At 46.1% G+C, this 27,034-nt stretch overlaps 1 protein-coding gene and 1 pseudogene across 4 annotated transcripts in view; one reads left to right on the top strand and one right to left on the bottom strand.

Annotated features, from left to right (window-relative positions):
* GRID1 (glutamate ionotropic receptor delta type subunit 1) overlaps positions 1 to 27,034 on the bottom strand; it is a 782,044-nt gene that overhangs the window by 454,494 nt on the left and 300,516 nt on the right. The window lies entirely within an intron of this gene.
* On the top strand, positions 10,594 to 10,712 carry LOC129481359 (uncharacterized; annotated as a pseudogene).

Here is a 27,034-nt window from a genome sequence, read left to right as displayed (position 1 = left end):
CTGAAGCCCTGACAATTTCCACCACTTTTCACCCAGGATGTTCACATGTCCCTTACCATGGATATCTGGCCTCATGCTGCCTGCTACTGAGGGCCCTGTCAGGCCTCCCACCTAGGTAGGTGAACCTTCCTCTCTTGCTGCCGGCTTTAACCTGGGGACTTATTTAAGGGGACCAATCAAAGCCAACCCTCTTGCTTAGTGGCAGCCCTTTCCCAACCACCAAGCTGAAAGAGAAACAGGTCCACCGGCTCCTCAGACAGCCCTTGCCATGCAAGGGGGAAACTGGGAGGGTCTCCAGAGGGGCCTTATGAGGGCTTCAGCCAAATTCTCTAAAGAAGTTCTTCCAGTCCTTAAAGCCATCTTCCTTCCAGAAAGATGGCTTTCTCAATCCCCCCTGGGACAGACAGGAGGTTTTTCTGTGTCCTTGGAGTCTCTCCTCAGCTGAGAGAAGTCAGCCTGGCCTGATACTCAGGCCTCTGGCCCCACAGACTCCAGGTTCACAGCCCAAGAGGATGTTGAAGAAGACTGGGAGGCTCCATGAGAGTCAGAGAAGCCTCTGGGTGCACAGCGTGGGCCACAGTACCTGGAGGAAAGGGATACCAGGAAGAGGGGCTTGACCAGGAGAGATACAGCCCCACCTGAGCAGAGCTCCAGGAACAAGGGGAGAGCAGGGGCTCTGCAGGCGTCAACTGGAAGCTCAGTGGTCCAAGAAGCTTCTAGAGCGTGGGAGCCTGGAAATAGCAGGGGGTATTGTAACACCCAAACTGTAGGCTAACAGCAAACTCAAGACCTACAGCATACACCAAAGAACTCCACAGGAACTAGGGGACCTGCCAGGAGGAGGTGGTGGCCCTGCCCTTGCTTGAATGGCCAAGCCGTGCTCAGAGCATCTTCACCTTTATCTCTGAGCATCATAGAAAGCCCAAGACGCCAACACAAAGAAAAAACTTTCTGAGAAGCCATCAAGATGTGTATTCTAGCCTGGGCACAGTGGCTCACACTTGCAATCCTAGTGCTTTCAGAGGCTGAGGTAATAGCATCACTTGAGCCCAGGAGTTCAAGATCAGCCAGGGTAACATAGTAAGACCCCATCTCTACAAAAAAGTAAAAAATTAGCTGGGCACAGTGGTGTGTGCCTGTATTCCCAGCTACTCGGGAGGCTGAGGTGGAAGGATCCCTTGAGCCAGTGAGGTCAAGGCAGCAGCGAGCCGAGATCAATCACTCCACTGCAATCCAGCCTGGGTGACACAGCAAGACTGTGTTTCCAAAAAAAAGAAAATGTCTATTTTATCAGACAGCAGAGAGTGGAGTTACATACCTTCGTACACACAAAGATATACCTGAAATCCTCAACTGGGAAACATTCTCCCCAGCCCCAAGCCCTTCATCACAGGCACCCAGCCAGGGACTTTCTCCAGGACTCTCTCCTCTCTATCAGCCCTTGTCCTCCATCTTGCCAGACCCCTCAGAAGAAGGCTATCAAGAATCTGGGGACCAGACACTGGAAAAGAGCTCCCTCTTTACCTCAATGGAATTAGATCAACATAAGGAAGACCTTCCTGACAGCCTGGGGCATGGAGCTGTACCTGGAGGAAGCTGGGGAGCCCAAGGCAGTCCTCCCCTGGGAGTGCGTCCTGCAGGCCTGAGCCTGCAGCTCTCCTGCGGGCCTCTTGCTGGCAGCCTGGTGATCCTTGCCCTCATTACTGGCAGGCTGGGGCCCAGAGGAGCAGGAAAGGGCACAGGTGGGCAGGCTGCAGGCTATAGGTGACCTACCTTGACTCTGCATCTAGCCAGAGCTTCAATCTGATCTCTGGCAAATGCACAGCTCAATTGAATTCAATAAAACCCCCTCTGGAACTATACAATGCATCATAAATAATCCAACTACAGGATTTTTGAACACTTTTACAAATACAGTTCCTTCTCACATCCTCCATTTCTGTTTCCCAAATGTCAGCCCTTACACTGAATCTCACAAACCTACAAAAACTTGCATTTTCTAGTACTTTAAATAACTGGATAATTACCTACAAGGTGAATTATCCCCAAGTGAAATGAGCATATGAGATTTCAAATTTCAGTGATGATTAATGCATGCCAATAGAAAATGAAAATGAAGTTCTTTTAACATGATCACTGAAAGACTTAATAAATATTACCTACATGTGCTCAATAGTAAGAAAGCAAGTTACATATTATTATATAATACCAGTTTTACATCTGTTTTCAATAGTCCACTAAAGAAATGTCAGATATTTTACCAAGCCCCCACACAGAAACACTGCTCAAGATAGTGGGATTTTCAAGGTCAGGAAGTGAACTACACTGTGTTAAACTCCATCCCCAGAGTCTAGCAAGTGGCAAGCACATAATAAGTGCCATATAAATGTTTGCTGAACGAAGGAGTGAAGTGGATAATGGCATTTCACTGCATTGTTTATTTTTAAAATTCTAGGTAAAGACCTGCTTCGTTTCCCTACTTGCTTGCTAATCATAGCGCATAAACTTATAAACCAGCATTGGCTTAATGATTTTTGACATGCTAGGGAGTGACTTTACCTCGGTTATATTTTAATTGCTGGTCTTTTTGCTGGTCTTTCTGCAGTGCTAGAACTGGGACATTGCTGATCAACAGAAGATACCCGATTTGCTTATTAAAGAAGAAGTAGGCATTCATAAAAGCTACCCTCTCATCTGCATGTCCACCAAGGGTGAATTATAACCCACCTGGTTTTCCCAGGGTCCCGAGACCTCACCTCCCCTAAAATCCTTACTCAAAAGAGGCAAATCTACTTATCATATCACAGAGGTGCCGTTACAGGGTTCCCCAAGGAATCCCCAACTCTTAGAGATGTGCAACCATGGTATGTGGCAGGGGACAAGAGTAACATGAGTGATTTCCAGGCTTCAGGGGACCTCGCAGAAATCACACACTTCTCTGCCAAAGGAGATGCAATACCCTTTGTTCTTGGGTAGAACTTGGTGGCCCATTTTGCAGGTTATCTCATACAGGCCAAAAGTACATTCTGTGTAGACTGCCGAACTGGATGCTGTAGCAAGGAGCCTTGGTGGAGCGCAAGAGCATCCCAGGGCCCTGAGTCAGTGCCAGGCAGAATCACACAAACTCATTACATATTCATTCCTCAGATGTTTATTGGCAACTACTATGTACCAGGCCCTCCTCTTGACACTGGGATGCAAGGACCGCAAATCCTTGCTCCAGTGCAGCCTGCAATTTAGTGGAAATTGTTCATATGCAAAGAGTATGTAGCAAGTGTTGTCAAGAGTCAATACTCTTGATTTGTATTAACTCATTCAATCCACACAATAACATGTTGTGGTAGATTCTGTTATTGCTTCCAGTTTCACATAAGGAAACTGAGGCATGAGGAGGTTAGGTCACTTGCCCAGGGTTATGCGACTATTAATGGCAGATTTGGAATTCAAACTCTGACTCAGCTTCGGAAATCTTCACTTGCAACCACTGCAGTGGCTTTTTGGACCGAGGTCTAGAAGCACTGGGTGACCACATCTACACATGCTGGAGCAGTACTGCAGAGCAAAATGGACATACAATATGTCGATCAACAGAGTAATATGGTAGGGGAAATTATTTTTACAAGTGAGACTGGGATTTTCCTTAGGAAGAGACGCTCAGGGCAAAAACAGATGAGTCACGTCAGTCCTCAGGGTAGCCTGGCTCCAAAGCTTCAGAGGAGGGGAATGTGGCTTATATAATACAAGAGAAGCATATGGGGCTCCTGAGACCCTCTGGGAGGATGAAGATAAGCAAAAGAGATGGAGAGAGAGTGGGGAGAGAGAGTGAGAGAGCAAGATGGTGGAAGAAAGGCGAGGCACAGAGTGGTGGTTGACTGTCTCTGGATACTCCATCCAGCAAATCTTAAGGAACACCTATCAATCTTCATGACCAATTGTCATAATGACTGCTCATTGGTGTGAAGGCTGTTGTTATGGTCGGAAACAGAGGAGGACTAAGGTTCACATTGGGAAAGGTATGGTGCAAGACAGAGGCTGCACTGGCTGAAACCATAGTTTAGAGAGAAAGGATGCCAGTGGTTTATAAACCCTTGGGGATATCTCTGAGTGAGCTTTGGACTTCCACTGGCCATGGACTTGAGCAGGGGATTTTCAGGTGATTTTGAAGTAGGAGGTGGGACTCAACTCTGGAGTCAGGGCTCAGACACTGGACCAAATGGAGGACTAGCTAAAACAGGGATGGGGCAGAAGCAGCTTTTCATAAGACACACCCACCGTTCTGCCATGTCAGTTTACCATTGCCATGGCAACACCCAGGGGTTACTGCCCCTTTCCATGGCAATGACCTGAAGACCCAGAAGTTACTACCCTTCCCCTAGAAATTTCTGCATAAACCGCCCCCGCATCTACAAGCAATTAAAAGTAGGTGTAAATATGACTCCTGAACTGCTCTGAGCTGCTGATCTCAGCACACTGCCTGTGGAGCACCCTGCTTTGCAGAAGCAGTCACGGAGCTGCATCACCACCAGAGCTGCAACACTGCTGCTTCCATAAAGCTGTTTTCTTCTATCCTACCACCAGCTCGCCCTTGAATTCTTTCCTGGGCAAATCCAGGAACCTTCATGAGCTAAGCCCCACTTGGGGCTTGCCTGTCACATATCAATTTCACCTAGATCTTAGTGGCCTGTGGCTGAGTTCCAGGTTAATAGTCAGCATGATCACATCAGGTAGACAATTACAAATTTCTCTCTTCATTCTCCTCCCAAAGTTTATTGCCCCCCATGAGTTGGTCTAATAAAGACTGGATATAACAGTTAACCCTAGATTCACCTTGACATCTGGATTCATCTCCCCATCCCACCAGAGGAAGAAGGGATTGTTATCTTGACAAGTGAAACTATCAAAAAAGGAAATGCCAGTTGCTCATCTCTGGACAATTATCCCTATAAAACTCACAACTTTTGATCACTTATGTGCAGTCTCTTTACATCTGTAAGTGCTTTGAATCCCAACAATAATGCCACAAATTTTTAAGCCCATTTCAAAAAAAAAAAAGACACAGAGATTCAGAGAGATCAAATGGTTAGCAAGCAGTCAAGTGGGGATACCACCTAGGTCTGCAGGGCAGCAAAAAGGCCACATGCGCTCCCCCAGCTCTCTCTAGTCAGGCAGTGGCCCCACCAGAGGTTGCAGGACTTCTCCATGGCTCAGTACCATGTTCTCTGAGCATCAGAACAAATGATTGCCTTGAAACTAATTAGCTGCTCATTCTCAAAACTAATTAATCTTCGTTAAGCTCACTGAAGTCTCACCTTCAATGACTGAAAATACCAAACTTGAGTTCATCATCAAAGACAGCCCCCCGGCAGGAAACATACTCATCTAAATGACTCAGCCTCCTTAGCTACCTGGGCCCTGGTGGGAGAAGGTAGTCTGGCAACAGGCAGAACTGTAATCCACGAGTGTGGAGCAGAGCCAACCCCTGCTTACACAGACTGGAGCTGGGCACACATTATTAAAACATAAGCTGAAAATCACTTATTCTGCTTTAGGTGATTAATAGAGTTGGCTTTTTCCTGGGACATAGAGGCAGCCCTGAGAAATGATGCAATTATTTCCAGTGAATGGGGATGTTAAGGGACTTGTTGCTAATAGGATGGTGTGTACAATTTCATGGTTAATTAGTACTTTTGCGGGGAGCACCGCTACATTACCTAGCCTAAACAGAGTTCCTAACCCTGCCCTCTCCTTGCCTTCAAATTGTTATGAAGTAAACATTAAGGACTGAGGAGATCAAAGAAGCTCTGGGTTAATTGGAACCCAGCAATGATGCTGGAGATGATTTTTGGGGTAATCTCGGAGGAGCCACCTCAGTGCCTTCCATGGTGCAGCAGAAGCACTCAGAGACGTGGTTTCTAGGGGGAAAAAATGACTTTTAATCAAGACTGGGAAATGAAATTACGTGTCTAATTAGATAGAAACAACCACAAAACCACAAACTAGGGAGCTCGCTGTAATATTGAGCTCCTGTTCTCAGAGGCTAGCAAGAACTTAGGCGTAAACTCTGCTGATGAAGGCATTTGGATTTTTGTTCTCTGGCCGACTGAAACTTCCCAGGAGGAAAATAACGGTTGTTTTGTCCTCACTGGAAACACTCGATGTGGCAATGCGGTGACTGCATTCCCTTTGTCGGCTTCTGCTTTTTGCTCTCCTGGCCCTGACCTCAAGTTCACCATCCTTGCACACAAATGAACATGTGTTCATTTTCCTCACTTTGGGAAGCAAATTCCAGATGCCCAGTGAAGAAGTCAAAGTATTTTGAGGTTCCAGGATCAGAGATCACCAGGAAGGGGCTCTAATTTGCATTTGTTTCAAGTTCATAGGCATATGAAGCAGAGTACTATACTATTTTTAATAGAGAATAGAAGACATTGACTTCTTTGACCTCTAGAGGATCACTTGAGTGCCCATCTTAGGTAAAAGTAGGGCAGAGAGGCAGCCACTGCCTTGGGATTGTGAGTCTATTTACGTAATCACTTCCTTTGGAGCCTTCAAAACCTTACAGAGGCCTCTAAGAGAAGAGGCACCAAAACTCCAATTCCTGCAATTTAATATTCTAGGTTACAGGCACTTGTCAGGGGAGGCCAGAGTGCCTCTTCCAGGCCCAGGAGCAGAGGCATGCCAAAAGATTTGGGAATAAAACCATTTCAAGGAAAAGGAGATCTAGGCTACGGGCCTGGGCTGAAGCCGCAGCACATGAGGCTCATGGCAACACTCCTAGCTGATGCTAAAAGCCTCTCCCCTCTGGAGCCAGGGTTCTGGGTGAGTGCTTGTGTTTGGAAATACCATGTGAAGGGGCGGAAGCTGAAAATGGTAGATCCACATGGCTTAAAGCCACATTCACCTTTTATTCAGGACACATCCCACTGAAGATTTACCTTATTTATAGTGTCAACATGTAATAATAATAACATTATGGGACACTGGAGGACATGCTGGGAGGTTCGCAAGCTCAAAGGCCCTACAGACCTTGGCTCTTTGGTTCCTTCCCCTTTCTGAAGCTCAGTCCCTTCTCTACAAAATGGAAATGGTAATTCACCTGTCTCCCGGAATGAGTGCAAGAACTGAAACCAGAAAGAGCCCTTCTATGCATCAAGCCTTGTGCCAAGTTCCTACCTATGTTGTCTTGCTCTCTGTCATTCCATGAGCCTGGAGCTACCAGTAGCCCTGTTTCACAGATGAGGAGAGGAGGCTCAGGGAAGTTAAGCAACTCGGTACTGAAGTCATTAGCCAGTAAACGGCAGAGCTGAGAAGTGAACTCATGTATTGACAACAGGCCCAAGCCTGTCACCATCACATGATGCTGAGTGTCTGAGCAATTGACCAGGCCCCCAGCAGCCTCTTAAGTGGCAGCCACAGCCTCATCCCCCTCTACTCCCACCAACATATTTTGATTAGATGAGTGGGATGGTGTGGGAGGATCTCTTACACATTGTATTGATCCGTAACAAATTTTATCTTGTTAGACTTGCCCCAACCTTCCAGCAGTGTAGATATTTTTGACCCATAAAATTTCCTCTTAAAGATATTATTTCCTGAATAAGAAGAACTGGTGGAGATGGGGCTACTATATGGCCCAGGAAAAGCCTGGCCTGACTGTGAGATTGGGGGACTGAACTAGAAAGCAAGTCCGGCTATGCCACACCAGGAAGAAACGTGCTTAATCCCTGGATAAGGCAAAGGCTGCTTCTCACTGGCACTGAGAAAATCCAGCCATTACCCAGCAATGGGGACCCTGCCAGAATCAAGGTGACTCTAGATGACATGAATTTTCCAGGGCACCAGGCCTGTTGGTGTGTATGGCTGCATTGCTTGGCTTTGACTACCTCTGGGACCAGATTCATCCATGACTCTTACTTGTCCAAGCCTTTGAGAAATACATAACCTCCTCTTGGAGACATATTTGGGCTCCGCCTGCAACTCACCTCTTCTTCTTCTTTTTGTCATCATTTAAGCCCAGCAAGCTATTGTCAGTGTTTCTTTAATAGAATGTCTACGTTGCCCCTTCCACAGTTGGTTTGCAAAGGTGAGACTCTCCTCCGTTCACAGGGACACATGTGTGTATATGTTAAACACCCACCAGAGAGCCCAATCTGATTTTCTGCTCATCCACCTTTGTCAAAATGTGTGGCAGGCAAAGGAGAAATGATGGGATCCATGCACACACACAAACCCAGGTGTGTTCCTACCAGACTCAGCCAGGCATGATTCCACAGATGGCTCACAGGGATCACTGGAAAATCAAGTCAATACACTTAAGAGGGGTGACCAAGGAGATATGGCGTCAGTAACACTTTATAAGAAATGTCTGTGTTTCTAATATTTAGCCACTTAAGCATTTTAAAAGGAGGCACACAATTTCTCTATTGGCAAAACCTATTTGGAATTGACAATGCTCAAAAGTATTTGTAAGAAGTATGTGTGTGTATATACGTAGTGTTTAGTATTAAATTAATAAATAATTTTACACATTTTAAACATTTATTTATTTAATAATGTGTGGATAAGTTTTTAAATGTGTACCCATGGCTGAACTTGTATAAGAACTCTGAAAAAAACATGAAGAAATGCTGATCCACTTCTGGTAAGCAAAAAACAGAAAATTTAACAAGAGTGCAGTACAAAATCAATATTAAAAGGTCAGTAATTCTCATAGTCAAACAATGATGAATTTGAAGATTTAGAAGAAGGGGAAAAATTTACAAACCCAGATAGCAAGATAAAATACCTAGGAATAAGCTGACCTCGACTGCATAAATCTATATGAAGTCAGTCTCTTAAATAGCAGCAAAAAAGTGCAAAGGAGTGAAAAACATGGAAAGATATACCAAGTTCTTGGGTAGAACTCAGTATCATAAAGATTGGTTTTCCCTAAACTGTAATAACATAAATGTAAAGCAATTGCAATGGAATGTCAATAGGCTGTGTTTTGGGCACTAGATGAGCTGATTTTAAAACTCTAAAGGAAAAACAAACAATCACAAGGACCAGGAAAAAAAGTTAAAAAAAAAAAAAGGAATAGCTGGAGGTGCATAGAGACCTAATCATACCAAGTATTAAAATATATTATTGGGAGGCTGAGGCCGGAGAATCACTTGAACCCAGGGGGCAGAGGTTGCAGTGAGCCGAGATCGTGCCACTGCACTCCAGCCTGGGCAACCAGAGTGAAACTCTGTCTCAAAAAAAAAATGTATATATATATATATTTATATTTAAAAATATATAAAATAAAGCTACAATAATTAAAACAGTGTGGTACAGACATGTGAAAGACCTCAGAAAGATCAATGAAACAGAATACCATTTCTAGAAATAGACTCACATATACACAAGATTTTAGTATACTACAAAATAACAATGAAAATCAATAAAGAAAAGATAACCTTTCAATAAACGGGATTTAGATAACTATACACCAAAAAAAAAAAAAAACCTTCAACAGGACCTCAGATTTAAATGTTTAAAATGGAACCATAAAAATACTTGTAAGAAAAATGAGGGAAATATTTTATAACCTTGTACTAGGGAATGTTTTCCTATGAACTAAAATTCAGAAGTCATAAAAGAAAAAGGAACCAATGATTTTACCATATATAAATCAAAACATGTTTCATGAAGGGAAAAGGCAAAAAAAAATCAATGAACTGGTTCAATATTTTCAACACATGCCAAAAATCAAGGTATAAAATCCCTGCTATAAAGATTTCCCAAAAATCAGTAGAAAAATAGGCAAAGTACATGAACACATGTCTCACAGAAAATGAAATACAAATAACTCCTGAGCATGTGATAAGATGCTTAATCTTGTTCAAAAGAGAAATGCAAATTAAAACTGTGCTCTCATACTATTTTTATCCATCAGATTGGCAAAAATCCAAAAGTTTGATAACACATTCTGTTGACAAAACTATGGAAAAACAGGCACGTTTATACACTGCTGGTGGGAATATAAATTGGCACAACCCTTCTGGAAGAGAATTTTGCACTATCTACCAAAATTACAAATGCAAAAATCCTTTCACCCTGCAATTCCATTTTTATGTATTTGTCTTTATAGATACACTTGCAAAAATGCAAACTGACCTAATTGCAAGATTATTCTATGCAGCACAAGAATGGGTGGAATCTAAATGTTATCATTAGGAAGCTGGTTAAGTAGGTTATGGCACGTCTATACAATAAACTACTGTGCAGCTGAGAAAAATAGGCAAGCCTTTCTAATAAGGAAATACCTCTTAAGACATGTTATGGAATAAAAAAATCAATGTGAAGAAAAAGTATATATAGCATGCCTGTATTTGCATACAGAAGTGAAGGAATGTGAATTTATACTCTTATCTGCTCATAATTCTTTTAAAAATCTAGAAAATCTCCCTCTAAAAAATTAATAATATGTTTATCTGAGGGAGTGGGGAGGGATGAAATAGAGTGAAGCTTGGGAGAATTTTTACCCAATACCTTTTTACACTGTTAATTTTTGAACCTTTTCAAAAATTAAATAAATATGTTAAAGTTATTTCTTCAAAGACAGATGATGCCTGTGGCCCTACCACCCTGAACATGCCTTGTCCCCTCTAATCTTGGAAGCTAAGCAGAGTTAGGCCCGGTTAGTACTTGAATGGGAGACTGCCTGGGAATACCAGGTGCTGTCGGCTTCTTAAATGAATAGACAGATAGATACATATGTTTTTTAAAAATGAGATAACTAAATGTTAATGTAACAGATCACAGAGAACACGAAAATAAAAGAAACTCTGGTACTACAGAGATAAAGAACAAAGAGAAGAAGAATGGGAAAGGGAGTCAAACTCCGTGGAACTAAAGCAAAGTGCTAGTGGCAGATAATTGGGATTGTGAAGGAATAAGGCATACAAATATACACCACAACATGTTTGAACTATTCATATACATTATATAAAACTAATATGTATGTGTGCATATATGCAGATTTCATAATTCAAAACATTTCAATAGGCAATGAATGCCCTTTGTCCCCAGCAATTGTACATCTAGAAATCTTTTTAAAGAAAATCACTAAGAATGTGCTCAAAGACAGGTACAAGGCTGTACCTCACACACAAATGCTCAGAAACAGGTGATTAATTTAGTAAGTCATGGCCTCCCATACAATGGAATGCCAAGGCACCAAATTTATGCTGCAGCATATTTAATGATACCAAAAGATGTTTACCCTCCACTGCAAAGGTATACACTAACATGTTCACTGCAGTTATCCCAGGGAATGGGGTAATGGATGACTTTTATTCTTTTTGCACATTAATATTTTCTAATTTTTCTACAATTAATATACATTCCTTGTGTAATAAAAAACAATAAAAGTTATTTAAAAAGAAAAAAAGAAAAAACTGAGCTTTGTTGATTGATATCTGAGATAGCTACTCTCACGGACATCTACTTGTCTCGATTCTTTGCTCCATTTTTATTTTATTTTTTTTTTTTTGAGATGGAGTCTCCCTCTGTCACCCAGACTAGAGTGCAGTGGCGCAATTTTGGCTCACTGCAACCTCTGCCTCCCTGGTTCAAGCAATTCTCCTGCCTCAGCCTCCTTGAGTAGCTGGGACTATAGGCATGTGCCACCATGCCTGGCTAATTTTTTTTGTATTTTCAGTAGAGATGGGGTTTCGCCATGTTGGCCAGGCTGGTCTCGAACTCCTGACCTCAGGTGATCTGCATGCCTCAGCCTCCCAAAGTGTGGGATTACAGGCATGAGCCACCATATCTGGCCTTTACTGCAATATTTTTAAAACTGTGCCATGGTGAAATCCAAAAGCTTTCCTCAGAGGCTTTCCTCAAGGGCTGCTGAGGGCAAGAGAGACAGGGAAAGGGGAAAGATGCAGGATTTGAGGCTGTGCTCCACATGCTGGCCCCCATCCCTACACAGACACACACACACTTACACACGCACGGGCACACACATGCTCATATGTGTGCACAAGCACATGCTCACACACATGTACACACATGCACACACATGTTTACATACATACGCAAGCTCTCTTACACACACAGCCAGAGTAATTCCACTTTCCCATGTTTTGTAAATAGGTCTTCTGCCTAAAATGGAACCTTAATAAAGGAGTCTGTAGATGGAAAAAAAACACAAATACTATGCCATGAAGTTCTGTCCTTATGCCTAGTCCAGGCTCCAAAAAGCCACTTAACTCTCATGACCCCCTGAAAATGCTTCTCAGAACTCAGATAGTAAGCCAGAAGTGTCATCATCCCAGGCAGGCAAAAGAGCAACTCTGAAGGCCCAGAGTGTGATACCACAGGACTCACAGGGAGGCAGACAGCAGGCTTTTCTGTCTACTCGAGTTGGGGCTGGGGGTTGGGGTGGGTAGCACCCAGCAGGCAAGGTGAAACCAGAGTGGGCATCAGAGACAAAAGAAATACCTGGAAGGGAGTCAAGCCCCCTCCAGCTGATGTGGTTGGTCTTTGAGAATATGCTGACCCTCTTCTCTCATCGAAGATGACTTGTTGCTGGATTTAGGCAACAAATTTAAGCTGATCTTCCCCTAACTCTAAAAGAAGATCAAAAGCAGTGTCCTGCCAACCCCCTTCTGGGTGAGGGCCCCTCACTTATCCACAGTTTTCCTCCCTGTGAGTGTGAAGGAGAGAGCAGTGTGCCCTGCAAAGGCTCAGGCCAGAGGGACTTCTCATTTTGGCCCCTGGCTGCATAAAGTGGCTGACCCTGTGTCTAGCTCTGCAAACTCTTAAGTGTAATAATAACATAATAGTAGCTATCTCTTAATGTGTTTTCACTATCAAGCACTATAAGAACACAATCTTATTTAAGCTTCACAGCAAGGATATGAGGTGGTGTAGAAGACTCACTGTAAAAATGGTCCCACTTCCCAGTCCTCTCTGTATCCCTGCTCTTGGCCATGTGACTTTGCAGCTTCTCCCATTAGGGGGTGGGGTCTACATTTCCTCCCTTGACTTTGGGCAGATATTGTGACTTTCTTTGGCCAATAGAATGAGGCGGAAGTGACGTGCCACTTCTAAGCCTAGATCTCAAGAGCTCTTGCCCATTTCCACTCACTCTCTGGGAATCTTGCCATTTCCATGAGAATGAGCCTGGGCTAGCCTGCAGGGGATGGAAGATCACGTGGAGAAAAGCCACATGAGCCAAGGCCACCCTCAACCAGCCAAAACTTGAGCTGACCACAGACATTAGTGACCTCACCCAAGATAAGCCAAGCCTGATCCAGGAAAGCAAACCTATCCAGCTGACCTGTAGTATCACGAGAAATAAAACGTGGTTGTTGCCTTAAACTGCAAGTTTGGGGAGAGTTACACTGCATTATTATGGCAATAAATAACTGGATACAGGTGAGTACCATTATTGCTGCTAAACTCAAGTTGAGAAAAAAACTTTTCTGTTATGGATTGAATGTTTGTGTCCCGACACCCAGAATTCATATGTTGAATCCTTAACCACGAAGTGTGATGGTATTTGGAGACGTAGCCTCTGAGAGATAATTAGCATTAGATGAGGTCATGAGGGTAGGGACTTCATGATGGGATTAGTGCTCTTCTAAGAAGAGATCCCTATAATCCTAGCACTTTGGGAGGCTAAGGCAGGTGGACCGCTTGACGTCAGGAGTTTGAGACCAGCCTGACCAACATGGTGAAACCCTGTCTCTACTAAAAATACAAAAATTAGCCAGACATGATGGTGCATGCCTGTAATCCCAGCTACTCAGGAGGCTGAGACAGGAGAATTGCTTGAACCCAGGAGGTGGAGGTTGCAGTGAGCCAAGATTGTGCCACTGCACTCCAGCCTGGGCAACAGAGTGAGACTATCTCACAACAAGAAGGAGAAGGAGAAGGAGAAGGAGAAGGAGAAGAAACTCCAGAACCAGAGAGCTTGTGCTCTCATTCTCTCTCTCTTTCTCTCTCTCTCTCTCTCTCTCATGTGAAGACACAGAAAAGAGGCAGCTGTCTACAAGCCAGAAAAAGAGCCCTTGCCAGAAACCAACAGTGCTAATACCCTGATATCGAACTTCCCAGCCTCCAAAAATGTGAGAAAAACAAATTTCTGTTGTTTAAGCCACCCAGGCTATGGTATTCTGTTATGGCACACTAAGCAGACAAGGTCTCACAGCTGGTAGGTGACAAAGTTAGATTCCAAAGCTTAATAAGGAGTTCACAGCTTCCTGCCCAGCCTCAGGGCTGTGACCAGAGCAGGTGGACTCCATTCCCCTTCAAATTTTTCGGCCACACCCTTGGGGCTGCCTCCTGCCTTGAGGTGTCCTGGAATCCTAAATGTTCTAGGCACATGGAATTCCAAGGCTGGAAACAGACTTGGAGGGCATTAACTCCAACCTCCTGGTTCTATAGATGATGATGCTGAAGACCAGATGATTCAAATGAATTGGCCAAGGTCAGACTGTATAGAAAGGCAAAGGAAATGCTGCAACAAAGATCTCCCAAGGAAGTGCTCATTTGTCCAAACCAGGCTGATCTGCTTTTCCAGGTGTAATAAGAACAAGGAAGAATTGTCCTTCAAGAATTCTCATCTCATTTCCAACCAGTGTCCCAAGGGTGCCAATCTTGAGTTCCAGAAGCCAGAACTCTTAGGATCTGCTTATGAATTCCTACTCCCACCTGTCCCCATTCCCAAACCCTTCCCCACAAATCAGACTGCCGAGCCACAGAGTTAACATAGCACAGACAGATGGTAGGACCTGAGTGTCTCCTTTACAGCCAAGGAAATGAAGTTGCTTCCGCCCACCAGCATCATTGAGGCAGCAGCTCCCTGCATGCAGCAGACAGAGCCCCCAGGTCACACGCACAGCCTCTGCAAAGCCACGTGGTGGATCTTGTAGCAGAGACTGTAGCTTAAGGAGGCTATTTGGCTGTTGCCCATACATATGGCAGCCTGGCAGGCCCTTCCAAGGGCTCGCAAACCACATAGCAATCAGGAGCCCCTAGGGCCTCGGGCCCATCTGCGGAGCAAAGATAGAGCCTCATTTGAGATGCCACGAAGCATCAGAAGATGCCTTGTGCTTCCCGCAGAGCTGGAGCACTGCCCCTCGCCTGGCTTCAGGCTGTGGTAGAACTCTTAGAGAAGATGAAGTTCCTTCAGCACATCCATAAAGGGCTGCTGTCCCTGGGGCTCAGGCTGCACTCCAACTAACAAGACATGGTCCTGGCCCTCGAGGACCCTCCAGTGAGTGGAGAGGACTCTACAGAGGTTTCTACAGGGTTGTGAACCCACAGAGAGCGTAACTAATCCTGGCTTGGAGAGAGAGACAGAGTAGAAGGAGCATTAAAGAAACCTTTCAGAGAACAGGATATTTGGGCCTTCAAGGAGATCACTCCTGCAGTCACTTCTCTCCTAGGAGTCACCTAGGATTCAGGTCAGGAATGAGGTGGATGAGAACTCTGCCTTCTGTGGTATCACATAGCAACCTCCCAGATGTGCCAGTTCCCCAGCGTCTGGGATGACCTTCTTCTGCAATGGCCAGACATGGCCTGTATCCCCATCCTGCTTAGTGCAGCTACACTGCATCAACCAAGCCATGGCTCTTCTCTGTTCTTAAATAAAGATGATAACCTTTGACGACACCCTGCAGTCTCAACCTTTGCCTACTCCATTGGCCCTTGAGTGTTCACTGTAGCCCTCCCTTGCTGGGTTCCCAACATCCCAATTTCCTTCAGTTCCTTGACTAACATCCCTCAGCACAGAGCCTTGGTTCAGTTTTCCCACTCTCAGGTCTCATCTCAAGGACCACTGCCTCAGGGAAGTCTCCCCTGACCCTCCAGTTTGGGGCCACTTCCTCAGAGTTACTCCCTCTCAGAACCACATCTCTTTCTTTCTCCACAATCTAATGCATCTTGGCTTTATTCTCCTGGCCATGGAACTGTTTAGTTAATGTCTGTCTTTCCCACAAGTCAGTAAACCCCAGGAGAGTAGAAGCCGTGCCTGCTTTGGCTTATGCATGTGTGTTGATTATCTAACACTATGCCAGGCATGTGGTGTGCACTCCAGAAATGTTCGTGGAATTCTAACTAGGAGTTTTGCCTTGGGAAATGGAGGATCCATTGTGTCATAGGTTCAGTGTCCCCAGAAGCAGATCTTGGGATCAAAACTTGAGTAGAAATCAGCTTTGGGGAAGTAAAACCAGGAAAATCTGATAGGGAAGTGGGGAAGAAAGGGAGAAAGGAAGGGAGAGAGGAAGGGAGGAAGCTGGAATGCATAAATGAGACCCCTGGGACCCCCTTCCTCCCCCAGCCCTCCTAGGGAAAGGAAGATAGAAAGCAAGAGGCCGGATGGAACACCTGTGTGCACAACAGGTCAGGGTAGAAGCAAGGTAGAACTCAGCCCATTTCTGTGTGACCTTCTGGTTGGTTTGGATGGTTCTGGCCCCAGGTTCCAGGCATGCTGACATGAGAGCTATCAAGTCCAACCTCTCCATGTTCTTTACAACTGGTTCCCCATTAGCCCACAACTTCAGCTTCTCCAGTACAGTGATCTTTTAAGATAACTTTCAGCCCACACTCCTGAGTCCCAGAAATACCAAAACTGGCTGATTAAACTAAAAGGTCCAACTCATTCTCTCCAGAGAAAGAAGTGGCACGTTGTATAGAGACAATGACCACAGCTCAAAGTTCTGGGCATCCATGCACTTTCATTTCCTGAGACCATCAGATCTGTGCAAAATGACAGAAACTGACATCTGCCAGAGACCTGCGGGAAGGGATTCAAGACCCAAGAAGCAGGTCAGGATGTTAAGATGCCACCCTTCATCTTCCATTAAACTTCTTAATCTGCAGGCACCATGAACTCCGCCAAACACGCAGCGAATATTTTCTTGAGCACCTGCTGTGTGTCTGGCACTGTGCTCAGCATGGGGATCACAGCTGTGAAGGGACACCAGGTCCTGGCCCTTGAGGAGCTTATAATTTAGGGGAGGACACATGCATTAATCAAATAATCACCCAAATGCCTGCTAAACTGCAGCTGGATAAACTCTAGGAAGAACAGGTACTGGGCCCTATGAGGACGTAACACTGGGTAGCAGATGGAGTTTGAGCAGGGATGACTGATCTCATCTAGGGACCAGAGGAAGTCACCAGAGATGGATATGAGCTCATCAGGAGGAGGAGGCAGGGGAAAAGCATTCCAGCAGAGGAAGCAGCACGTGCAAAGCCCTTGAATAAGTCATGACAAAGCGGACCCATGGAGGATGAGGACCCATGTGGTCTCAGACAAGGCAGGCAAAGGGAGCAGGTGCGGCTGGTCCACAAGCGTCCTGAGTCTCACTGTGTGAGTGGATATCAAGGGGTCTTGCTTGTCAGGGGCCTGATAACATCATGAGTGAGAGAGGGTAGGCAAAAGTAACCTGCAGGTCATTCCTTAAATGCAAAGATGGTAAAGATACAGTGGGGCTCAGGAAGAGAAAAGAACTGTCTTCAGTTCGCACCTACTACGTGCCAGGTATTCTGCCATACACAGGTATTTATGAAATCCTTAGCTTTGTGCATTCATTCAATGTAACAACAATTACCTGTGGAGCCACTGCTACTCTCTGTGACCAAGCAAAAGGCAAAGGTAATTTTTTTCCAAAATCATCCTTCAATAAGAAGAGTGAGTGAACTTATATTCAAATTCCTGACAAACTCTCCTGTTAAAGGGCAGTTCTCTCATTTACTTTATTTTAACCAATAAAGTACCATTTGGAGAAAAGACATTAGCCTGAAATGACCTCAATCAATACTAGTTTTGGATGCTCATAAAAGTTTGCTTGATGGAATCGTTAAAAGAGAAGGCAAAGATATTTAAGCCCTATTTAATAATTATTCCTGGGTCTGACCTTAGAATTACAAGCTAGGGATGTTGTTCTAAACAAGTCTTTTACAAATCACTTTAAAAAGCAATATCAGAAGTAGTTATACTATGAAGATCATAGATATGTACCTAAAGAAAAAAATGAAAAAAAACACTCTCCTAATATTATGCAAACAAGTATAGGTAGCTTGTGATAAATTCTCCAGTGACAGCATTTTACACAAAGCCACAAAGTGTTGGGTTTCAAACAACTATGATGGACGTGGAGATTCTGTGCCCTGGAAAACTGTGTTCAATGCTACGCACAGTGGCTCTGGCAATCATGGGGCTTGGGAAGGCTTTGAATAAAATTGCTCCATAACTGCCAGAAGGGGAAGAAAGGCAGATTTCTAAATTAAATACTATTTTACATGGCATGGGAATTTAAATATGTATGTGTAACTAAATTAATAAATCAAATGCTACAAATAGACATAAACTCTTTCATCTGCTTCCCTAAGAGTTTTTATGTTCAACTACAAGTTGACCCCCTCCCCTAAATATAGGATTTCCCCACTGGGAAAATGCATAAAGCACTTTCTATTAGGAGATGTTCTGTATTCCAGCATTTATGGGAACTAGCTACAGGGGCGAAGTGGGAAGCTTGCCCAATTCTACCCACAAGATAGATCTGAACCTACCAGCCAGAGCACCCAATGTGGGCACCCAGACTTTGGAGGAAGCATATCCCCAGTATATTGGTGAGGGATCACATCCAGGGAGGCCTTGGAGGCTGAGCAGCTCAGGGGCACAGGCACAAAAGTCACAGCCAGGATTATAGCCCCATCTGCCCTGCTCTAAATCCCGGGTCACTTAACCATGTCAGGTGTCCCCAGGCATCAGATGCCCCACCACAGCAGGGCGCTGGCCTGGACTGGTTTCAGCACATGAACAGTGCTCCTGAGTTTGTGGGGAACAGAACCTCAGGCTGTGTCTCACTCAGTCCCTCCAGAGGACATGGCACCTAGTCCAGGCTCAAGACTCCAGCCTCCAGGCCACAGCTACTGCACCATGGCCAGCAAGCTCCTTGGATGCCTTGTACTCTCCATAGACTGGTCCCCTGTCCACAGGTACCTCCCTCCTTGACAGATGTCAATGCCTCTGGGTATCCACCTCCCAACAGAGCTGACAGGCACTAGCAGATCAGTTGACTCTACAATGCACCCCTTTCCAAAGAGAAGGCAGAGCAGCCTCCACCCCGCAGGACTCCCTATGCCTCCCCAGTTGCCTGCACCATCCTTCTGGTGGCCTCTCTCACCTTGGCCCCCATGGCACTGGCCCTTCCTGGTGCCTCCACTATCCTTCTCCCACCCCCACCTCCTGGGGGTACTCTACAGGCTTCACTTTCCACTCACATCTGCAGCACTGGCCTCTTTCTCTGCAGAGCTCAGGACCCTCCAATCCAATTACCTTCCAGCAGCTCCGAGCAGCTCCACCACTTGAATTGCCAAAGGCAGCTCAAGAGAACCAAATAACAAGTCCCAGCTCCCATTATAGTTCCACCTCTGCAGGGCACTGCAAAAAATCCCACAAACCTTGGCCTGGCCTCTGACTCTTCCCTCTTCCCTGGCCCCTTCCCAGGAAGGGATCCAGACAGGATCCTGTCTGTCCAGGACTCCCTTTCCATTGCGAAAGCAGCCACCTCCCAGTAGACATCAGCTTCAAAATGGCAGCCCTGCCATCTGGCTCGCCCTCTCCAATCTGTCCTGCTCACCACTGCCAGGTTCATATTCCTCAAAGAAGAGCCAGTGAGATGCAGTCAAGACCCCTCTCCACTCAGCAAGGTGAAGCAAAGCCTGGCACTGTGATTCCAGATGGCTGCTGCTCCCCTAGACTCCTCTGGAGGTCCCCATCATGCAGGACTCACCTGCCTCCCTCAGACCCAGCCCGCTTCTGTCCCTCCTGCCAGTGCTCCGAGGGCCATCCCTGCATGCTCAGGCTTCACCAAGACTCCTCCTGCAGTCTTGAGTGCTCCCATTCCCCAAAGGCCAGATGCTCACCTCTCTATGTCACGAGCCTGTTCAACCCTCCTTATTTTGTTGTTGTTCTGTTTGGTTTTGCTTTGGGCTTTTAGCAGCCTGAAGCAGGAGTTTTTAATTTCTTTCTCTAGTGATAAACAGAAAAGAGATGAGGAAGCAGCTTTACTGGCCCAACCAGAAATAGAAACTAAGAGCCCATGACTATATTCTCTCCCTTGGACACCCCTATGGACATCAGAGAAAGCACCCAACAGGCTGAGCGACAATCCTGGCTTTCCCACAGTCTGCAGATGAGCCCACCATCTGTTCTATGCCTTCGCTTCTCCATCTGTGCAATGGGGATAGCAACATTCTGGTTAAATGAGGGCGAAACTTTGTTGTGCTTTGCATCTTACCCCCGGCACCTACCTGGGGCTCTTATTCAGAGAATGGCCTTCTGGCTCCTGGAGCCATGTTGCCCGCAGGCAGAGAGGCCTGGAAGGGCCTGAGCATCTGATACACACACACACACACACACACACACACACACACACTTAAGATGAGGGTGAGGGTATGACGGCCCAGCTCCCTTTGCCTCAGGGACATTCCAGGGTGTGACTCACCCCCCAGAGCACCTGGAGCTCAGTCTGACACCTAGGGGTCTTCTCTGGAGGTCCCACTCAGCTTCGCTTCCACCCCTGCTTCCGGCCCTTCCCTGTCCTGCTTTCCCCACCCTTCCCAGGCTCCTTCGCGAGCACCTTCTTAGGAAAGACTTGTACCAGAACCCTCATTTCAAGGTCTGCTTAGAAGAAGCCTGCCCTAGACAAATGCCTGCCTTGTTGCACTGTCATGGGGAGTCTGTGTATGAATACAAAGTACCTGGTAGAGTCCCCACCATGATTATGAGCTCCCAGAGCCATCGCCACTATGCCAGTCACCAGCCTCGCTCATATCCCACCAGTCATGCGTTCTCACCTCCCCTTCCAGACCATAAGCTCCTTGAAAGGGGAGACCATGGCTTCCACATCTGTGTGAACCCCATGCCCAGCACCCGTCTGGCACAGGCAGGTCTGTTGTGGGTCCTGTGGCCATGGCTGACCACATGCCCAGGGCTAACAGCAGCCTCTCACTGGGGCCCAAAGCTTTCCCTCACTATCACTCACTCGGGACAGATCAACAGGACCCCTCTCCCCTTGCCTGAGCATCTCCAAGGTCTTCAGCGTGGTGGGTCCTACCCAGAACTTGGGAGGGACCCACCCTGGGATGAGTACAGGTGTCCGTTCAGGAAGCTGTCACAAGCCCCAGCCCAGGAAGAGAGACAGGATGGAGCCTCCACCTCCACCCCGCCTGGCACCCATGTGTGTTCACTATTGAGGGCAACAGTGCCACTCCTTCTTATCAGAGGCAGGACAACTGAGGCAACTGCCCTGGAACACACTTGTCAAAAGCATGGAGGAAATAAAGCCTGAAGCCCATATGCTCGTGCTCAGGTGGAAATGGTGAGTACACACGATGTACATAAAATTGACAAAGTAATAGTGGAAAACCCACAGGCGCTAGAGAAACATACGCCAGCCGCTGGGAAGCATAAAGGAGCTCATGGTGAACTGGACAATGGAGAACATGCACTGATGGGAAATGCCAGAATGGGAACCTGAGAGGGTCCAGAGAGAGCAACCTGCACTTCTCCAATAACTACAGTGCCCAGACTCCAAAAAGGTTATTTCAAAACTGGGCAAGTGTGCAACAGTGTAAGATACATCTTATCCTCAGCATCGTGTTTCAGTAAAAATGAATTGGAAAAGCATCCAACAGTACCAGATGCTTATATAAATTATGAATAGAACCATAATGTGCTTAACCAATCTGCTATTGTAAGATATACTTTGCAGCTTTTAGAAATAAAAATGTAAGTGAATATATATTGATATGGAAGACTTCCGTGATATACTGTGATGTGAAAAGTCAGACCAAAGAAGAAAAAGTAGGAATACTTCCATATTTATAAAATAAAGGATACATGGAACTTTGTAGAAAGTCTAGAAAGAGAGTCAACAAACTCAACTCAGGGGCCTGTTTTTATAAATAAAGTTTTATTAAAGCACATCCACATGCATTTGTTCATGAACTGTCTGTAGCTACTGTCAGGCCTAAGGATAGAGATGAAGAGTTGCAGCAGAGACCATATATGCTACAAACCAACACTATTTACTACCTGGCCCTTTAAAAAAGAGCGTGTCAACCCCTGATCTAGAAGAAGAGATACAAAGATATTAATGATGTTTATTTCAAGGTACTGGGAACTTGGGTAACTTTAAATTGTTTGGTTTTTTCCTTTATGGCTGTTTATATATTTATGTTTTCTCTGCCATGATAACGTATAACCTCCTAAAAAGCACATAGCTTAGAAAAACAATCTATTGGCCTACTTACATTAAAAATAATTTTATCAATGTTCACAAACATTTTTCCCATTTTATAGCTGAGGAACAGAGATTGAGAAAGTTCTAGCAACTTGCCCAAAGTACATGTGAGACCCAGCCTGAGTCTGTCTGATCCAAAGACCCTCTCAGGACAAGATGCTGAGCACAACATCTGTAATGAAAAAAGGCCTCCTGGTTCCTCTTCTGGGGAGACAGGGATAAGAGGTCCCTCCCCGAAGGGAGGCACCGCCTCCTCACAGAAGCTGGCCTGGAAGGGATGCAAGTTATCAGAGGCGCTAGGCATCAGAACTCCGCATGGCTCCCTGAGGGCACAGTGCCTGCCTCAGTGTGCTGGGCCAGCTGCAATGGGTATCAAATGTTTCCTCTATCCCAGGACACAGAGGAACCAAGGTTGGTGGGCAAAGCTGGCCACGCTGCAGTCAGAGATCAAATCTAAACCTTCTCCAAGCTCCATGGGCCCTTCCCTGCTACCTCTCACCTCTCCGACAACTCCTCCTTTCCCCTCCCCAGTACCCAGCAACCACGATGCTCCAGCCAATCAGAAAGCCTCATACTTTCCCACTCAGAGCATCTTATTCTGGGCATTTGCACCTGTGGATTCCTTTGCATAAAAGTCCTTTCCCTCCCCAGCTGCCTGGAAAATTCCTATTCATTCTTTAAAAGAAAGAAGACAAACTGAAAACTCACTGGCCACATGAAGCCTGCAAATGCATTTCCTCAGACCCATGTGGCATTGTAAAAATAACATTTTATATTAAAAATTGAGATTCCCATTCTTTCCAGACTGAGCAGAATATCTAGTAACACTCATCCCACATTACCATGTAGCAGCCACAGGCTGTGGCTCAGGAGCAGCTGTTCTCTTTGCATGGGGTGCATGCTTCCCAGTTAGCTGAGCACCCCACTAGGGCCACCACCCGGCCTCCCTCACTGGCCTCCATAGACATCTATCTGAGATTGCAACCCTCTGGCAATCCTCTGGCACAGTGGTTCTCCAAGTGTGCTCCTGGACCAGCAGCGTCAGCATCGCCTGGAAATGTGCTAGAAATGCAAATTCCCAGGTCTGTCCTAGACCTACTGAGTGAGAAACTCCAGGGCTAGAGCCCAGCAGTCTGTGCTATAGCAAGCCCTCCAGGGGATTACGATACGTGCCCCTCTGAGAACTTCTGCTGTAGCCCTGTGGACTCTGGCCCAAGCAGCAAGGCCAATCTGTGCCCTCTGCCAGCCTTCTCTACCTCGTACCCCCATCCTTCCAGCCTTGGCCCCAGCACAGCTGAGTCCTGGGCCAGCTCCCAGCCACATGCATTAAACTTCTGTTGCATGCACTCCCCTGCCCTGTGGCCAGGTGCTCTTTACCTGTCTATTTCCTAGCCAGTGGGATCTTTTGGGGCAGGAGCTATTTCTGATTCCTGCCTCCTAGCACCTAGCACAAAGCCAGGCCCTTAGTCAGGATTCAGGAACTTCTGCAGAATTAAACTAATTCACTTGGTGATTATTTATACCCCCCCTAATTTGGAGCAGCAAGAGTGACCACGAGGCAGCCTCAGCCCTCCTATGTCTGGCATGACAAGGATGGTGAGAATCAAATGCTTGCAGCTCCAAGGAGAAGCGATATTTCAGCAGAAGATGAAGTAATTCCTATTCAAAGCATCTGTTAATCACTCAAGATCCTTCTAGATGTGAGGGACTACAGAGTGAAAGGTGTTATTAATGAAACTGTACAGACTGGGAGGCAGTTCTGAATAACAGCCCTCCTTCCTAACAATGCCTTTCCCTGCGAGTTAATCCTCTGACATTATTTTAAATTTTTCAAGTGCTGGAGAAGCCATGTAGGTTGTTTTCCTGAGTAGTCACTTAGCTGACAAGCATTTTCTAATTGACAGAACATTCTGAAAAGACAGATTAAAGAGGGAGAAGAGCAGTATTAAGATGGTGCAATTGCCCACACATAGCAGGAGGCTGAGTTGACTGAAATGTAAGACTCGATTCGGAAGAAAAGTTATTTATCACATCCCCCAGCCCGGCAGCCCCTTCCCAGAGAGAGGAATTCAGGGATGTTGCTCCACGGTGGCTCTCACCCAAGGACCTGCCAAGAGGGACTGCACACATCCCACAAGCTCAAACCCAAGCTGGGAGTTGAAATTCAGGAGTGATAATAAAAACTGTTACTGACAGTTGAGCAGCTAATATGTGTCTAGAACTTTCCAGTGGGCTGTGTGCCAGGGTTATTACAATTTTTAGCCCTAAGAGAGGACACTCATCCCCATTTTCCAGATGAGGAGACTGAAGAATGCACCCAAGTACCCAAGTTCACGCAGCTTATGAGTAGCAGAGCTGAGGGAGGTCAAACCCAAGTTTGTATCCTGCCTCTGCCCACGCTATGGAAGCTCAGCAAGTTCCTTAACCTCTGAGTCTCTTGTCCATCATCTGCAAAACTTGGGTCCACAATACTCTTGCAGGTGTGATGTGATACAGTGTGATATGCTCAGCAAATGGTAACTCAGGTAACAGCCTCTGAAAGCAACACTCTTCTGCAAATTCAAGCCATTGCCTAAGTTGGGAGGCTCTGTGTGCTCTTTCCTGTCATCAGGCCACCTCCTCCCCTTTAAGGAAATGTGCCTAGATGTCACTGCAGAGTGGCAATGGGCTTAGATGGCAAACACCAAGAGCCACAGCCCAGAATGCTTGGTAGGGGCTGCCCCGGCACAAGCATCCCATAGGTGCTGGTGGGGCCTGGGGCTTTCCGTGAGCCACTGTCACACCTGTCATGAAGCCCTTGGAGCTACAAAGCCTCCAGATAGGACTCACCTATCAAACTCACCCTTCCTTAATAGCGCGTAGAGCTGATGGAATCCCCCCAATGGTCCTCAAACCATGCACACTTTGAACAACTAATGAGGCATGCAGGATGGCTTCGCCATCTAATGTTTTCAGATTTCGTAGAGTGAGATAATGCCACTGACAAGGGAGTATACACTGAGCCATCCCAAGTACTGATAAGGTGTTAATAAACCTTAGCAAATGCTGATTAGAGGCGGCTCCAGCAGTACAGAGCCTCCGCACTCTGCATGCACACTGGAGGGTTGGCCAATTAAAGCTGGGGAGCTTCTCAATTTGGAACTGATCCTGAGACAGCAGCAGCCTGCATCTCCACCACTTTTGAGTTACGAGGCAGGTCAGGCTTGCCCTGTGGCTAGTCCAGGATATTGCGCACCAAGGGACTGCGTGAGTAAAGAGTGTTTCACAGACCTCACCCCAAAAAGCCAGAGAATCTACAAACTGGGAGGCATCAGGTATTTGGGAATGTAGTTAAAACTTTCTTGAGCATGCTTATACTTAACAGCTGATTTTTTTTAAACTCTTGGGATAAAAGGTTTTAAAATAGGCAAGGGGAAGGTGACAGGTGCTGTGGTTCCCCACCTAGATCCCCTCCACCACCGGGTGTGCCCATCCCCAGCGGCTAGGGCACAGGCCCCTGAGGAACTGCAAAGGCCTCTGCCTCACACAGAAAGGCCTGGAAGGCTATGCCCCCCAACTGGGGTGGCCCAAAGTCAGTGAGTGAGCATTATGGGGCACAAAACTCCAGCCCTTTAGCCTCAAGCCACGATGACTCTATGGTGCCATTCCTATGTCAGAGCTCCCCTTAAGATCAGGCCAAGGTCTGAACTCAGCTGAGAATCCACTGTGCCAAGCTTCCTCCCCTGCCCCATCCTGCTACCTCCACATCCTTAAGGATTTTACCAGAGAGCTCTCCCTGGATAAATCACTTGTGCAATGCCAGGCTCTGCTTCCAAGGAGTCAGACTTAAGCAGGGAGAAAAGGAGAGGGGATTAGAACTACGATTTTTGGAACACTGTTTTGTGCCCGGCTCTGTGTTAGACACTTTCCATTCACTATTTCACTAACGTTCCTCAGCAAACTTGTGGAGTATGAGAAAATGTCGCCATTTACAGATAAGGAAACTGAGGCTCGGAATGGGACAGTGACTTGGCCAAGGTCACATGGCTCCTCAGTGGCAAAGGCAAGACGTGACCCAGGTGTGGTTGATGCTGAAATCCATGCAAACATATTTGCATGGCACCATGTTACTTCCCCATGTTTACAATGGGCTATGTGAAGTCAGGAGAAGAGAGAATGGAGCTCTAAAAAGATCTGAAAAGATACACCAGGATGAAAGCTGAAAGACGAGCAGGGAGAGAGAAAACTTCCCCCCACTGAGGAGTTCAAATCACCATTCTGTGTGTTCCTCGCCATCCCCAAGTGGGACCTTCACATATTGCTTGGCAAGAAACTAACCACTTGCCACCTCTCGGATTCCCAATTATAAAACATACCCTACGTTTTAATTTAGAATGTATATTTCACTGGTCAATAGATTGAGGCAAATGTTCCCACGTGGGGCTCCTGCCTAAAGGAGCTAACAGCTTCAATAAAGGTAAAGAAGCCTACTGCCAGCGACGGTGCCTCAGATACTGTCACACACGCTACAGCTGAATTAAAATGTGCTCTGTGATGAGCGTCTAGGGAGGCAACTTGCTCAGATGATGTCACCCAAGGACACAGGCATCCTAAGAAGGCAGATAGCCTCACTCCAATCAAAACAAAACCAACAATGAAATGTGCCACCCCTATGTAGGTATTAATTACTGTCCAAGTGCCCTCTCTGCTGGCAGGCAGCATGCGTGATCAGGAGTTGGGAGGAAAGAGAGGCTCCTTTC

Source organism: Symphalangus syndactylus, chromosome 4, assembly GCF_028878055.3.
Source record: "Symphalangus syndactylus isolate Jambi chromosome 4, NHGRI_mSymSyn1-v2.1_pri, whole genome shotgun sequence".
In the NCBI taxonomy this organism is placed as follows: Eukaryota; Metazoa; Chordata; class Mammalia; order Primates; family Hylobatidae; genus Symphalangus; species Symphalangus syndactylus.
The sequence above is the reverse complement of the archived record's forward strand: the minus strand, read 5'-3'. Positions and strand labels throughout refer to the sequence as shown.